Below are 17,225 nucleotides of genomic sequence, written 5' to 3'. Positions count from 1 at the left end.
CGTGACTTACAATGAATATAGTATTAATGTATTTTCCTCTGGTTCTCATCTTTCCTATCCTGGGGAGAGGCCTGTTTGAAGTGGGTCACAGAGCTTCATCCCAAGGTGTGATGTCAGCTGCAGCAGCCCTGGTTTATATTCAGGGATCAGATCTTACAGAGTATTTTTGTCCCAGCCCACGTCCATCAGCAGGGTCACGTCTTCATTTGTTCCTTTTCCCCATGGCAATAGCAACAGAAAAGTGGTGAGGGAAAGTTACCTCTCATTTTCTTATTTCCTTTAAAGACCCAGTAAGAGGAGCAGTTGATGTATTTACTCATCTATTTTATCTTTCTTAAAGAGAAAAGTAAATCAAAACATTCTTTAGATTGGGTGGTGTTGACCATCGGAAAGTTGCCCTTGGTTCATGATATATTTTGGGCTAAAGCGTACTGTCTTAACCCTGAATATTAGTATGGCTTGTATTTCTATGTTCAACATGAGAAAGGCCACAACAATACTTGACATGGAAAATCTGTAACACCCAGGTTAACATCTGTTTATCAGTCAGGATTCTGCAGGGAAACAGAACTGACAGGATATATGTATATATATATTTAAATATGAGATTTTAAAAATAGAAATTGGCTTGCACAATTGTGGGCCTGTAGGGAAGGCCACAAGCTGGGAACTCCAACAAAGGATTTCAGTAAATTCCCCAGGAGAAGCTGGCTGGGTGAAGTAGAGATGGAAATTCTCCATTCTGACTACTGAAATCATTACTTCTCCTTTTAAAGTCTTCAACTGATTGGATGAGACTTCTTTCATTGTTGAAGGCAATCTCCTTGGTTGATTGTAGATGCAATCAACCATGGATACAATCAACTTACTGATGATTTACATCCATGAAACATCTTCACAGTAACATTCAGGCCAGTGCTTGCTTGACTAAACAACTGGACACCATAACATAGCCAAGTTGACACATGAACTTAACCATCCAACCTGCTTTACCTTTTTCATCTTAAATTTCAAGGTTGGATAGGCACAAATTAAACTCTGAGAATCCCATTCAACAGACAGCCAAAATAATGGAATTTCTCATGATTTCACAATATACTGAAAGTGATACAGCCAATTTTACAATTATAGCCATTAGATAATCAGCAGATAGCAATAATATTAAAACAATATCTCCCATCTTATATCCAGTAAATATGAAATTATATAAGAATGTTCTCAAGATTTTTATTTATAGAGTTTATTAGTTTCTGTATCACATATTGAAATAGAAGAAATTTCTAGGCTTTAATGCATTCATCATTAATTGCCTTTGCTTTACAGGTATGTATGTTAGGTTTTTTTCCCAAAATGCTTTCATAAATATCTCACTGCTTCACAGTAAGGGGGACAGGTATTATTTTCCCTGTCTTAAAAAAGGTGAAGCCAAAGATGACAAGAATTGAAGTGATCCACCTAATCTGCCATAACTAGTAAGAGGCAGGGCTGGAACCCAGACTAATCCAACTCTCAGGTCAGGCTCTCCTGCTGTTCTGCACTGCCTCCATTGCAAGTCACTTTATCAAAGACGAAAGACACTGAAATCCAATATCCTCTTTAACCCAACCAACCAGACCCAACCCCAACTCATTTCCTGATAATTTACCTTAACTGATTTATTATATAACGATTTCATTGTTTAAACAATGTATATATTCCCAGTAACTATACTTTTTACTAGAGAAATGAGTTTCTTGATTTCTCTTTGAAGATATTTGAAAGTCTAAATTGATTCTAGGAAGTTCACTTTGTTACTTAATGCAAGACAAACACATTATTAATTAAAGTATTAATAGCTGAGCTGATAATTCGTAAAACTCTCATAATTATTGAAAAAGTAGGTTAAAATATATATATATATATTTGTACTCTGCTCTGCAGCCAAATCCTGTCCTTGAAACATACTTTTCAATATCTGAGTTACTTATGAAAAAATTTAAAAATCCAAGGTGATATGAAGCCCATCTTAAAATTTCAAAGTAAAACATATCTTTTGATATTGTTCTTTAATAACTGAACAAAAAGAACATTTGTTTTGGAGGTGCCAATGCAAACTGCAAATGCTGTGTGCTCTTGACTATGGTTTAATTTAAAGACAGCTGTGAAATAGCTTTATACTAATACAATTTTTTTATATTAAATAAGAATATACTGGAAATTGGTGATTTACCTGACAGATATTATACCTTGAAAATTAAATAATTGTTCTAAAAACATGAGCCCAATGCTGATTTGAAATGCCTGCTTTGTAATGAGTTACGAATGAAATGTATGTTTAGTCGAAGTTGTGTTTTGGGTTTACATTAGCAGGACTTGATTATAAAGTAAAGGAAAAAATACAGTCTAAATATTTCTACAAGACTTTGCGTTCCTTTATCCTGAAACACTAGTTAGGTTGTTGGTTGGTTGTGTTTTTGTTTTTGTTTTTTTAACTCATCTGTTAGTCTCTTATTGATTTTCCCTACTATTCTACTTTCTAATTGGACAAATCTGTTCTGATAGAGTAAATGTGTGTGTGTGTGTGTAAATGTGAGAGGGTGTGTGTGTGTATGCCAATTGAAAGGGTAAGAAATAGGAAATGGGAAGAAAATCAGCAAGCAGTCTACTTGCAGGCTAGAGAACTAGTAAAGAACATGTCCTAAGTTAAAGTTTTCAAGTAACGTATGGTACTCATCCTCTTTTAAGATGGAAACTCGGAGTACATTTTATTGCTGATATGTGATGGGTTTGTGGCTTCCTGGAATATAAACTGATTCTTCAGTAAAATTCAGCACATTCACCGAGCATGTCTGGCTGTCTGTTCCAGTTTGCTAATGCTGCCGTCAAGCAAAATACCAGAAATGGATTGGCTTTTATAAAGGGGGTTTATTTGGTTACAAAGTTACAGTCTTAAGGCCATAAAGTGTCCAAGGTAAGGCATCAACAATAGGGTACCTTCACTGAAAGATGGCCATTGGCATCTGGAAAACCTCTGTTAGCTGGGAAGGCACATGGCTGGCATCTGCTTGCTCCCATGTTGCGTTTCAAAATGACATTCTCCAAAATGTCAGTGTAAGATGCCAACGGCCATCTTCAAAATGTGTCTCTCAGCTGCAGCAAAAGCTCCTTCTGTTTGAGCTCTTAAATAGGGCTCTAGTAAACTAATCAAGGCCCACGTTGAATGGGCAGGGCCACACCTCCCTGGAAATTATCTAATCAGAGTTATCGCCTACAATTGGGGGATCATATCTCCATGGAAACAACCTAATCCTAATATCCCATGAGATTGGATTAAAAGATCATGGCTTTTTCTTGGGGTACATAATATATCCAAACTGGCACACTGTCCCTATGTTAACTGGAGTAGTCTGGGTCAGTCTTCTCTAACGGGTTCTGCGCAGCTTGTTTCTTGTGCCAGCACAGCAAGGAGTGAAGGTGACCTAACTCCACAGAACCCCACACTTCCACATGGGGCAAGCTAGAGCTCTTCCTGATGGAGAGACTTAGGGGCATTCTTGAAGTAAGAAAACTGGGCTCCTTTGGCATTCTTTTGGGATGCATACTTATAAATAAACCAAGAACTAATATGGCCCTGATGTCAAGGGTCCTGATGCTTTGTCTCCTACATCCTCAGGTTCCTTATCTCTAGAATCAGTGCTAGGTTTAGAAGTGTGAGCTGGAGGCCCAGTTCTTTGAGGACTAGGTAATACGGTAAGTGATAGAAGAGGTATAAATGAGTGTGCAGGGAGGTAACTGGTGGGGGAAGACACAGGGTTGACAACTTCTGAGGTATGAAAAGATTGGAAGTCTTTCAGCTCAGATGTGTGTGTAACCAGATGAAACCACCCACTGGTCTGTGATTCCTTTTAAATATCACAGCCCCTTTCCAGTGTTTGAATGGATGTATGCCTCTTCTGACATAAGCAACATGGTGACAGGATCCTGAACACAAATGATCAGGGCATCGGGCAAAGTGTAACAAACAGCAATCCAGGGTAATTGCTGAGTCTAGACATTGTTATATGAGACTTACTTTTTGTTTTGTTTTGTTTTGTTTAATTAAATTCAGTTTTATTGAAATATATTCACATACTATACAATCATTCATGGTGTACAATCAACTGTTCACAGTACCATCATATAGTTATGCATTCATCACCCCAATCTATTTTTGAACATTTTCCTTACATCAGAATCAGAATAAGTACAAAAAAATAAAGTAAAAAAGAACCCAAATCATCCCCCCCATCCCACCCTATTTTTCATTTAGTTTTTGTCCCCATTTTTCTACTCATCCATCCATACACTGGATAAAGGGAGTGCGATCCATGGGGTTTTCACAATCACTCTGTCACCCCTTGTAAGCTACATGGTTATACAATCGTCTTCAAGAGTCCAGACTACTGGGTTAGAGTTTCATAGTTTCAGGTATTTACTTCTAGCTATTCCAATACATTAAAACCTAAAAGGTGTTAATCTATACAATGCGTAAGAATATCCACCAGAGTGACCTATCAACTCCATCTGAAATCTTTCAGCCACTGAAACTTTATTTCATTTCATTTTGCATCCCCCTTTTGGTCAAGAAGATGTTCTCAATCCCACAATGCCAGGTCCAGATTCATCCCCAGGAGTCATATCCTGCATTGCCAGAGAGATTTACACCCCTGGGAGTCAGATCCCACGTAGCGGGGAGGGCAGTGAGTTCACCTGCCGAGGTGGCTTATCTAGAGAGAGAGGGCCACATCTGAGCAACAAGGAGGTTCTCAGGGAGACTCTTAGACACAATTATATGAAAGTTTAGCCTCTCCATTGCAGTAACAAGCTTCATAAGGGCAAGTCCCATGATAGAGGCTTGGGCACATCAAACCGCCAGTCCTCAATGTTTGTGACAACATCAGCATCAGTCCAGGTGAGGAATTCCAACACTTCCACATTTTTCCCCAGCTCCTCAGGGGGGCCCTGCAAATGCATTTTTATTCTCTGCCCAAATTATTTGGCATGTGTCACTATTTAACTCTAACCTATACAAACCTACCATATCTCACTTCCTATTCAAAGTTCCATGTAACTGTGGTGTTTGAACAAACTGACTGTAGAGCTTTACTGTTCAGAAAATATAGATCCTGTACCAAATAGACATCTCTTCCCTTGGTATGAGACTTACTTCTGTGTGCCAGGCATACTGCATTGGCCAGCTGACTGAGTACAAGGGAACAAGGACAAAATAAACAACATACTGGTAAAGGAATTATATATATAACTTTGGTGCCAATGCCTCTAATTTAGAATCATATTTTGCATTTATAATTTAGGATTAGCACTAGCATAACATGTTCTCAGTAAGTACTTAAATGTTAAATGATATAAAATCTATAATGTCCAGGTGATCCTTTTCCCTTTTCTAAAACTTGCCTTCTTTTTAACATTTTCTTCTATTTTTTAAAGCAAATCAAACTGGGCTTATTTCCCTTTCCTTCAGGTTTTTGTTCAGATATAAGCATTATTTTATATCCTTTAAGCATGAATACCTCACTTTTTATTGTTTTATTCATTATATAACATCTACTTTCTTTTTTCTTCCTGAAATTTTATTTATATATTTTTGAATAGGTAATAACATTCACACGGCTCAGTATTAAAGAGGAACCAAAGGGAATACAGTGAAAAGTCTTCCTCCCTCATGTCCCACAGCTATCCAGTTTTCTTCTACAAGGTCAACCAATATCATAAGGTTCTTATATTTCCTTCCAGAAATATTTTACTAATATGCAAATAAGTTCATATAAATGGTCTCTTCTTCTTACATGGTAGTCTACCATACGTGCTTTCATGTAACTTGCCTTTTTTCACTGAATGATATATCTTAGAACTCATTCCATATTGCCTATACTTTTTAAAAATCACCTGGGAATTGTCATCACCCTAAATTACTCCAGTAAGCCCTGACCGCTACCTATCCCTCTCTTCTCCTACACCGATTCTTTGGGTTCATCATGATCTCTCATCTCTTGATTCCTTACTGTTCTTCCACTCTATCAGCCTCTTTATCTTTCCTGTCTGCCTAAACCCTATCGTGTTTAACCACTCTCAACTGCATTGGTGTATTGCCTCTTTGCTGCAGTTTTCTCCAGTTGATAAAATTCTAAATTAGTCCAATCATCCTTTTTCTTTTTCCTACATCTGGGCTGCTGGGTGCTCTAGAGAAAATTATACTAATGTGCAGATGGGTGCCACAACACATTTATGATAACTGATCTCACATGTCCCATATGCCCAGAAGTTGTGTCTCTAATAAGCTCTTCAACTCATTGTCTTCAATCACCATTCCCACTAAAATGATTTTTCTAACTTGCAAATATGATTACATTGGAATTTTTCACTGGCATCTCATCACCTATAATATTGTTTCTCATCATGTGGTCATTGGTTCACCTGTATCAGAACCACTAAGTCATTTACCTTCAGAATTTTGCTTTTTTTTAAAAAGTTAGCTTTATTGAGATATAAATTTACATACAATAAATATACCCAATTTAAATGTACATTTTGATGAATTTTGACAAAGGTATATACCTGTGTAACCACCATCACAATCAAGATAAAGAACATTTCAATCATCTAAAAAAGCTCCCTTGTGCCCCAGTGGAGTCAATTCCTCCCCTACCCAAGGTAACCACTAATTAATTTGCTCTGTCCACAGGATTAGTTTTGCCTGACTTAGAACTCCATATAAATTAAATTGTATATATCTGCTCTTTAGTGTCTAGCTCCTTTCACTCAGCACGTTTTTGTGTTGTGTGTGGAATATAACATATTTACATAGAAGTGATAACTTTCCAAGTGTAATTTAACAAGTAGTTAGCCAAATTTCAAAGAATGTTATGGGTTACAGTTCCACAGTTTCAGTTATTTCCTTATTGTGAACATAACATATATACAAAAAGGTGATAACTTTCAAATTACAATTTAACAAATAGCTATAGAGCAAATTTCAAAGAATGTTATGGGTTACAGTTCCACCATTTCAGTTCTTTCCTTCCAGCTATTCTAATACCCTAGCAACTAAGAAAAATAAAATTATGTAGAGATTCAGTATTCATAATCCTTTGTTAAATTCTATCTTGTCTGTTGCTACCTCTTCCTCTAGTTTAATCACTTTTCTGATCTTCAGGGATGTCTAGGCAGTGACCACCCTAACTTTTTCATGTTGAAATGGGGTGTTGACTTACGGGAAAAGGGGATGCAACTGGTTGATGTTCTCGAAGAGGCTGTTGCCTCTGGGTTTGGGGACTTAGCTGGCATAGGAGCTCTCTGGAGGATTTAAGTTTCTGAAGAATAAACGTAGTGAGTGAAACTTGTATAGAGTCTCAGATAGGGACCTGGGTATTTTTTAGGGTTTTGGAGACTACTGTTGACTTGGGACTACTGTTGACTTGGGCAAATAGAATTATGCTCACCATAATTCTTTCAATGGTGAGCATAATTCTATTGTATGAATATACAATAATAGTTATTTTAAATCCATCCACCTGTTCTTCACTGCTGGGATAATTTCACTTCCTCTGCCTTCCCTGCCCCTTCTTTCTGCAACTTCCGGTCTGTCAGATGACAGACTCCTGGGCTGATTCTCTAATCTCTTATCCTTACTGTTGTCTAGTTCTTTGACTTTTTCTACTTTCTGGAAGATCCCTTTGAATTTATCTTTAAAACCTTCATCTAAAGTTTTTATACATTATGACTATCATAATTTTAGTTTCCAAGAGCTCTTATTCCCTGATTATTCCTTTTTGTGGCATTCTATCCTTGTTATATGGATAATATCTTCCCTTCTTTTTGATAATATTAGAATTTTAAAAATCTTTTTTCCTTACAATATTTGTTTCCTCAAGATTTCTTTTCAAGAAAGAGTTTGTTTTCATCTCTCTCCCTCATTCTGAAGAGCCAGCTTGATTGTCCTGACATTCTAATGATTCTTGACTTTACATTCATATTCAGGAGGAAGATAAAATATTCATTGGAAGTTCTTGTGTGTGGGTGGGAGTGTTGATGGGGAAGACTAGGTCAGCCAATGGGCTTCACTTTTCAGGTGATCAGGTTGGGAGAAGAGTGTTTCATTGGTAACTCCCGAGGTCAATAAATGGAGGTCCTTTCTCAGAGACCACTCAGCTTTCTATTGCCTGTCTAGGGAATATACATGTGGGAGAATGGGGCTAAGGATCTCATGTTCCATAGGAAAACTTGACTAAATATCTTATGGGACTGGCAAATTGCCTTGATTTTCTAAGTATAAGCTTGAATGAAAAGTTTCTTGTTACTTTATTCATTTATATGTACAGATGAATCTTCTCATTCATTGGGTAGTGAATACTGTTAAAGCTGAATTCCAAGTAAATAATCAAAATCAGAATCAAGAAAAGCTGCCTATCTAAAATCAACCCCCAAAACACCACATCTTTCTGATGTGTGTGTGTGTCTCTCTCCCTCTCTCTCTCCTTTCTCCCTCCCTTCCTCCAATATCTTGCTATGTGTATTTGACTCCCAGCTTCACCATGTCTTCTCACAAGACTTTTAGAATTAAACAATTCCTGACCAAGAAACCAAAACAGAATCATCCCATTCCCTGATGGATTCAAAAGAAAACTGGCAATAAAGTCACGACATCAAGAAGAGACATTGGAGAAGAGCCAAGCTGGGTCTATAAGAAATCACATATGTGATGGCACACATATTAATATTGTATCAAGGTCACTGGCACCTTGCCATATCAAGTTGAAAGATTCACCTTTGCTGAACTGTTGGACATATTGGGAAATAACTTTTTTTTTTTGTTTTTATGCTTCTGCATAAATAAGTTGGTTCAGTAATAAATATGTGAGACATTTTGTTTGAAAAAATATATATCAAACACATCAGTCAGGCTCCAGTTAGGAGACTGTAGCCCAAAGAAGGACTTTAAGAAGGAGAACTAATTGCAAAGATATTGTGAGAGCTTAAAAGCCAAACAGAACAATGGCACAACTCAGAGATTAATAAAAGCAAAGGGAGAAGAAGGTGTTACCAGAGTAGAAATGTTGGAACTGTTCAGTGGGAGCCATTATACCTGGCAGGAGCTGGGATAATGGAGAGTAGGCCTGTTCAGCTGGAGCTGGAACAATGAAAGAGATGTAGCCATTACCAGAAATGCTGCCTAAAGCAGAGAGAGTGGAGGAGCGGTGCTCTGGCTTCTCGTTTCTTCTTGCCTTTCAGTTTCCCTCCAGTGCTTCCATTGGCCAAACCAAGAAGTCTGAGAGATGTTGGCAGTGGAAGAGTGTGGATGGATTTAAGACAAAGCAACAACAAAAACTACAATCAAAACCTAAACAACAAATGACATTATTCCCATAAACATGACAATTTAGTTGAAATGAACAAATTCTTTGAGAGACACAGCTATCAAAGTTCACCCATGAAGAAATAAATAATCAGAAATGGTTCTAATCTATTAAGAAATTGAATTCATGGTTAAAATTAAAGAAAATTCTGGGCCCAGATGACTTAACTGCTAAATTCTACCAAACATTTAAGGAAAAAAAAAAAACAAACAAACAATTCTATGCAAACAGTTCCAGAAAATAGAAGGGGAATCATTTCCCAACTACAAGTCAACATTATCCTGAGACCAAAACCAGAAAAAGACATTACAAGAAAACTATAGACAGGGGCAATCTGTTTCTTAAAGGTTCATGGTAAATATTTTAGGCTTGTGGGCTACACAGCCTCTGTTGCAACTATTCAACACTTCCGTTATAGCATGAAGGCATCCATAGACAATATGTAAACAAACGGGAATAACTGTATTCCAGAAAACTTTATTAACAAAAACAGATGGATGGCCTATGGGTCATAATGATCAAATCTCTTCTAACACCAATAACCCTCATGAATACAGACACAGAAATCCTCAATATAATATTAGCAAATAAAATACAACAACATATAAAAAGAATAATATACCATGAAGAAGTCAGGCTTATTTCAGATATGTAGGCTGGTTCAATCTTCTAATATTGATAATATGATTCATCATATAAACAGACTTAAGAAAGACTTCACACTCTTTTCAACAGATGCATAAAAATCATTTCATCAAGTTAAACATCTATTCATGGGAAAAACTAAAAATAGAATGGGACTTCTGCAACTTGATAAAGAGTATCTATAAAAAGTTTATGGAAAACATCATAATTAAGGGTGAAAGAATGAATGCTTTTCTCCTAAGATCAGGAACAAGGGAATCATGTCTGCTCTTACCATTCCTATTAAACATTATATTGGCGGTGCTAGCCAGTGCAACAAGGCAAAAAAAAGAAACAAAAGATCAGAAAAAAAAAATCAATAAAACTGTCTTGATTCACAAAAGACATGATAGTCTAAAAAAAATTTTAAATCCTCAAAAAAGGCTACTAGAACTAATAAATGAATTTAGCAAGGTCTCAGAACATAAGCTCAATATAAAAATCAATTATATTGACGCCCAGGGAGGAATCCAGACCTGGCATTGTGGGATGGAGAACATCTTCTTGACCAAAAGGGGGATGTGAAGTGAAACGAAATAAGCTTCAGTGGCAAAGAGATTCCAAAAGGAGCCGAGAGGTCACTCTGGTGGGCACTCTTATGCATCATATAGACAACCCTTTGTAGGTTCTAATGAATTGGAATAGCTACCAGTAAATAACCAAAGCTATCCAACTACAACCCAGAACCCTTGACTGTTGAAGACAATTGTATAAAAATGTAGCTATGAGTGGTGACAATGTGATTGGGAAAGCCATATGAACTTCACTCCCCTTTGTACAGTGTATGGATGGATGAGTAGAAAAATGGGGGCAAAAAAAAAAAAAAAAGGCACCCAGTGTTCTTTTTTAATTGTTCTTTTCCACTTTAATTTTTATTCTAATTATTTTTGTGTGTGTGGTAATGAAACTTCAAAAATTAATTTTGGTGATAAATACACAACTGTATAATGGTATTGTGAACAATTGATTGTACACTTTGACTGCATGGTGTGTGTGGTATGTGAATATATCTCAATAAAATTGAATTAAAAAAACCATTATATATATATATATATATATATATACTAGTAATGAACAAATTGGAAATTGAAATTAATAAATATTACCATTTATAATAGCAACAAAAAACATGAAATACTTAGGTACAAATCCAAAAAAACATTTGCAAGATCTAAATGCTGAAAACAATAAAACATTGATGAAATAAATCAAAGACCTAAATAAGTGGATAGAATCTATAGCTTGATTCAGTGCACTACCAATCAAAATCCCAGTAGGATTTTTTTGGTAGAAATTGATAAACTGCTTATAAAATGCATATAGAAAGGTGAAGGATCTAGAAGAGCTAAAACATTTTGAAAAAGAACAAATCACATTAGCTGATTTCATAACTTACTATAAAGCTATAGTAATCAAGAGAGTTGTGCAAAAGTAAAGATATAGAAATCAGTGGAAAAAAATAGAAAGTCCAAAATAGACCCACACATATATTACAATTTCTTTTTGACAAATATGTGAAGGCAATTCAATGGAAAAAGAAGAGTCTTTGGTGCCGGACCAATTGAACAACCATATGCAAAACAAAAAACAAAAAACAAAAACTATGAATCTTGACCTATATCTTGCAGCATATGCACAAATGGATCATAGATTGAAATGTAAAACTGTAGAACTTCTTAAAGAACCCATTAAAGAAAATCATTGTGTGCTTTGATTAAAGGTTTCTTAGAACACATACCCAAAGCTCTATCTATAAATAGGACTTCATCAAAATTTTGAACTTCTGTTCTTCAAAAGAGATTTTTGATGGAATGAAAACACAAGAAACAAAATATTTTCAAAACACATATCTGATAAGGGACTTGTTTCCAGATATAAAAAGAACTCTCAAAATTCAATAAAATGAAAACAATCCAATTTTTTAAATGGACAAGAGATTTGAAGATAGTTCACCAGAGGAGATATAGGAATAGTACATGAAAAAATTCCCAGTCTCACTAGTCATGAAAGGAATACAAAACCACAATGAAATCCCACTACACATGACTAAATCTTTTTTTAAAAACTGACAATGCCAAGTACTGTCAATGATGCAGAGCAAATGAAACATTCAACTTTGCTGATGGGAATGCAAAATGGTTTTGGAATCACGCAGAATAATTTTGGAAAACAATTTGGCAGTTTCTTATAAAACTAAATGCACACTTAGCATATGATCCAGCCAACCTACTCAAGTAAAATGAAAACTTATTGTGCTGGTTTGTATATATTATGTCCCCCAGAAAAAGCCATGTTCTTTGATGCAATCTTGTGGGGGAAGATGTATTAGTGTTGATTAGATTGGAATTCTTTGAGTGTTTCCATGGAGATGTGACTCAATCAACTGTGAGTGAAATGTTTGGATAATTTCCATGGAGGTGTTACACCGCCCATTCAGGATAGGTGTTAATTCAATCACTGGAGTCATATAAAGGAGTTCACAGACAGAAGGACTAGAGAGCAACTGAGAGTGACATTTTGAAGAGGAGCTGCAGCTAAGAGAGGACTAAATGCCCCAAGAGCAACATTTTGGAGACCGCCATTTTGAAATACAACCTGGGAGCAAGCAGATGCCAGCCACATGCCTTCCAAGTTAACGAGGTTTTCTGGATGCCAGTGGCCTTTTTCCAGGGAAGGTACCTGTTGTTGACGCCTTACCTTGGATGCTTTATGGCCTTAAGACTGCAACTTTGTAACCAAATAAACCCCCTTTATAAAAGCCAATCCATTTCTGGTATTTTGCATAACAGCAGCATTAGTGAACCAGAACACTTCTGTTCATGCAAAAACTTGTACCTGAATGTTTATATAGCTTTATTCACAAATGCTTAAAACTGAAAACAACCCAAATGTCCTTCAGCTGGCACATGGATGAACAAATTGTGGTACATCCATATGAGGAAATACTACTCAGCAATAAAAGGGAATGAACTGATACAACAACATGGATGACTTAAGTGCATTATACTAATTGAAAGAAGTCAGACTCAAAGGGCTATATGCTATATAATTCAATTTATATGACAATTTGGAAGATGCAAATCTATACAGATAGAAAACAAATCAGTGGTTGCTAAAGCCAGGGGTTAGGAAGAGGAATTGACTACAGAGGAGCATAGGAGATTTTTTTCTCATGAAAGTGTTCTGTATCTTGATTGTTACGGTAATTACCGGTCTCTCTTAGTTTGTTATGCTGCTGTGACAAAAACCACATAGTGGGTTGTCTTGACAACAAGAATTTATTTTCTCATGGTTTCAGAGGATAGAAAGCTTGCTTCCTCTGGGGTCAGTAGCTTTTTGGTACTGGCTTGCTGCAATCCATGGGGTTCTTTGGCTTGCATCTCTACTTCCTGTCACATGGTGATGTGTTTTCCTTTCTCTTCTGGGCTCCACTGACTTCCAAATTCTGGCTTCTCCCTGTGGCTATTTCTTTATAAAACCTCCAGTAATTCAGATTAAGACCCACCCCACTTCAACTGGACACAATTTAACTAAAAAATAACATCTTCAAAAAGGTCCTGCTAACAAAGGGTTCACACCCACAGGATGTCTAAATTGGTGTACACAATTCAGTCTATCACAAGGCCTGAATGCATTTTCAAGATTCATAGAACTGTACATGAAAATGGGGGGTTTTTTTTAATTAAATTATACTTCTGCTGAAATTAAAAAAAAAAAAAACTAACAAAAGACCAACACACAATCATTTTTCTAAGATTCAGCCATATTCATTTTTAAGATTGTGCTTCTAACTCCCTGTTCCTCCAGGGAAATGTTCCCTTTGCCTCCCTCATGTTACCATATCCAAATGCCATCTGACCTTTCTAATTCTAACTCAAGTTCTTAAAAGATAGTAAGGTTGTCAACTTGGGGAATTCCATTTACATCTGCTCCCTTAGCTCATCTCTAGTTATAAAACTTGGTAGGTATTCTAGATGTCCTATCTAGGATTATGAGGAACCACATAATAAGCTCACTAGTTTACCACCTTATATTACAGAAAGTGCCACCTTTGACTTTTTTTTTTTAACAGAACAACCATTGATCTTTATCTGATTTGACAAAATCTGCATTATTAAAAGATGGGTAACAAAATTTGAGCTTATATTGAATCTGAAAAATTAAGTTCTATAGCATTTAGAATAGTACATAAAAACTATCTACTGAGGGGAAAATAGAATAAAAGCATCATATGCAGATACTCCTGGCAAAGGTAGGATGATATTTGCAAGTGAAAAAAAAATCCTAGAGAAAATTAGGGGGAGGGAAATGTGGTAAAGAGGGGCAGGAATTCAAAGGCATATGCAAAATTGCTTCTTCATTTCAAAATGGTAATAAAAGCATTTAAATCATGGCACTAGGGCACCTCTGGGGAAAAGAACACCTTAACCAGAGTAAGCTCATTGCGTAATTCTTTAGTAATATGTACAATTTTCAGGTAATGGAGTGGACTTAAAGAATAACTTTAACAGTGGCAATCTATTTTTTTTTCTTGCCCTGTAGTTCTTGCTCTGTTTCAGCATCACAGGGACACTTTTCCAGTTTCTAGGGAAGCAACTAGAAACACCTTCTATAAAGAAATCATCAAGAATTTTGTCTCCATACAACCAGTATAAGAAACCTCTTGTGTCTAAAATGAGCTCCACTTATTGTAGCCTTATTCGAGGCTCTTTAGTGCAGGGGCTTCTGATTCCTTTATTCAAAGGACAGCAGTGGCACTATAATCTTCTATTATTTTATAGCGAACACTTCTGACTCCCTCATCTGCTTTTTGTTTCAACTGTTCTATTATTAAGCTGTACAGGTGACAGCTTTCTCATGGGCCACTGCAGTCCATCTCCTTCAAGGACCACTGACCATGTAAATAACAGTTTTTAAGTTCTTCCCTCTACTCCCCATAAGGAAAAACAAAGACTTCATCTAGTTGTTAATATTGAATTAGATCTTTAACCTTCTCTTTAATCCATGATTCAACAGAAGTTTTGTTTCTGAGCATTATTTTTGTCTGGATAGGAAACATCTCAACAGCTATGGTTGTTCCTAAAGCTAACACTAAAGCAAACAAGGTGGCAGCAAATGCAGCTAATCCAAACAGAATATCAGAAGGATTTCTCCGGGCTGCATTCATGTCGATCTTTACTGTGCTCTACCCAAAGGAGAGCTGATTATAAAGCTGCGTGTACAGAGCCATACAAAAATGAGAACAGCGCGAATACAGCCCAGGGGTGATAAAAGGAGAAACAGTGTGAATGAAGCAGGATTTTGGTAACCACAACAGTTGTTGGTCCCAGGACAGTGATGGTCCATCTTCATCACACCCTTCCATTACCCTTTCTGCAGTGATGTGAACGGGGTGCCTTCTATACTTGGCAGGCTTTGCAGTACTGGAGATATAAGCCATCCTGAGAATTTTTTGGTTGCCCCAGATGGACAAGCATGAAATTCATGCTTCCTCCAGTTGTAAGTAAGAGCAATACCCCAATACAGAGTCAATCCTGGCCATCATATTGCTGTAACACCAAGGCCTTTGATGGGACCCCGGTAACACCATCTCTTAAACTCTTGGAGATTTTCCAACTTGATTGCTGAGCTGAATGTACCCATTCTGATGAGGAAGAATTCCTTCCTATTTATAAAGATTTATCAATTTCCTTTGTCTGTGCATGCACTTCCATGTGCCACAAGTCTATGTATCTCCCTTCACTGTCATGCCTTCAAGTTGTGGGATGTTGGTGTGTTATCAAACTTTTTATCTTTCCCAGTGAGATGGGGATAATGGCAATTGGTGTAGATTTAACTTTTATTACTCATTGTGATGGTTAATTGCATGTGTCACCTTGGCTAAGTTACGATGTCCTGTTAATTGATCAAGGAAGCATGGGCCTGATTGTTATTGTGAAGGTATTTGTAGATGGATTAGCATCTATAGTAAGCTGATTGCATCTACAGTTGATTGCATCTACAACCAGCAAAGAAGAATGCCCTCAGCAATGAGGGGAGTCTTCCCATCCAATTAGTTGGAGGCCTTAAAAACCAGAACTAAGGACTTCAGAAGTCAGAAAGATTTTCTGCCTCTACTTCAGCCAGCCAGTTTCTCCTGGGGATTACAACTTCACCTTCACTGGAGTTTCCAATTTGTGGCCTGCCCTATGGAATTTTAATTTGCCAATCCTTAAGGTCTCATGAGCCAATCCTATAATAAATCTCTTAATATCAAAAAAAAGTTGTGGGGTGTTAATGCAGATCATGCCATTTTCACTGTTAAGCATGCAGAGCTCTTTATTTTTTGATACAATTTTATTGAAATATATTCATATAACATACAATCCTTCAAAGTGTACAATCAGTTGTTCATAGTATCATCATGTGCATTCATCGCCACATTCTTTGAATATTTTCATTACTCCAAAAAATAAAATTAAAATTAAAATTAAAATTAAAAAGAGCATCCAAAACATTCCATTCCCCTCCTCTCCCCATTGTTCTTTTACTTTTTTTCCACACTCATTCATTGTTTTTTTAACTGTATCAAAAAATTAAAAAAAAAACATTTCAACCAAAACCAAAACAAAGGAATAAGGAAAAACAAACAACGTAAAATAATCACATTGTTTCCAACATGGTCCTACCCTACCCCAAGAAAATTAAGAAACCATAACCAAACAAAGGAACAAGAAAAACAAATAACCTAAAATAACTACATTTCTGAGAACTTGTTCCTACCATAACCCCCAGAAATTAACAAACCATAGTAATTCCTGAGCATTCCCATAACATTAAGTTTACCCTCTGTAACTTATGTGTTCTTATTAGATTTCTGTTCCCCCTTCACTATTTGCTGTCTACCGCTAGGTCCCTTACATTCTACAATATAAACCATTTATTTTACATTTTTCACAGAGTTCACATTAGTGGTAACATACAGTATCTCTTTTTTTGTGCCTGGCTTATTTCACTCAGCATTATGTCTTCAGGGTTCATCCATGTCGTCATATGTTTCACGACTTCGTTCCTTCTTATTGCTGCGTATAATTCCATCATGTGTATATACCACATTTTGTTTATCCACTCATCTGTTGAAAGACATTTGGATTGTTTCCTTATCTTGGT

The 17,225-nt window shown here is 36.4% G+C and overlaps 2 pseudogenes; one reads left to right on the top strand and one right to left on the bottom strand.

Moving 5' to 3' along the window:
• Positions 1-8,570: 8,570 nt before the first annotated feature.
• LOC119528774 lies at positions 8,571-8,722 on the top strand (annotated as a pseudogene).
• A 5,872-nt stretch (positions 8,723-14,594) lies between these two features.
• On the bottom strand, positions 14,595-15,552 carry LOC119530407 (annotated as a pseudogene).
• Positions 15,553-17,225: the final 1,673 nt, after the last annotated feature.

Source organism: Choloepus didactylus, chromosome 3 (assembly GCF_015220235.1).
Source record: "Choloepus didactylus isolate mChoDid1 chromosome 3, mChoDid1.pri, whole genome shotgun sequence".
NCBI classification, from domain to species: domain Eukaryota; kingdom Metazoa; phylum Chordata; class Mammalia; order Pilosa; family Megalonychidae; genus Choloepus; species Choloepus didactylus.
Note: the sequence above shows the minus strand (reverse complement) of the source record. Positions and strands in the feature narration are given on the sequence as shown.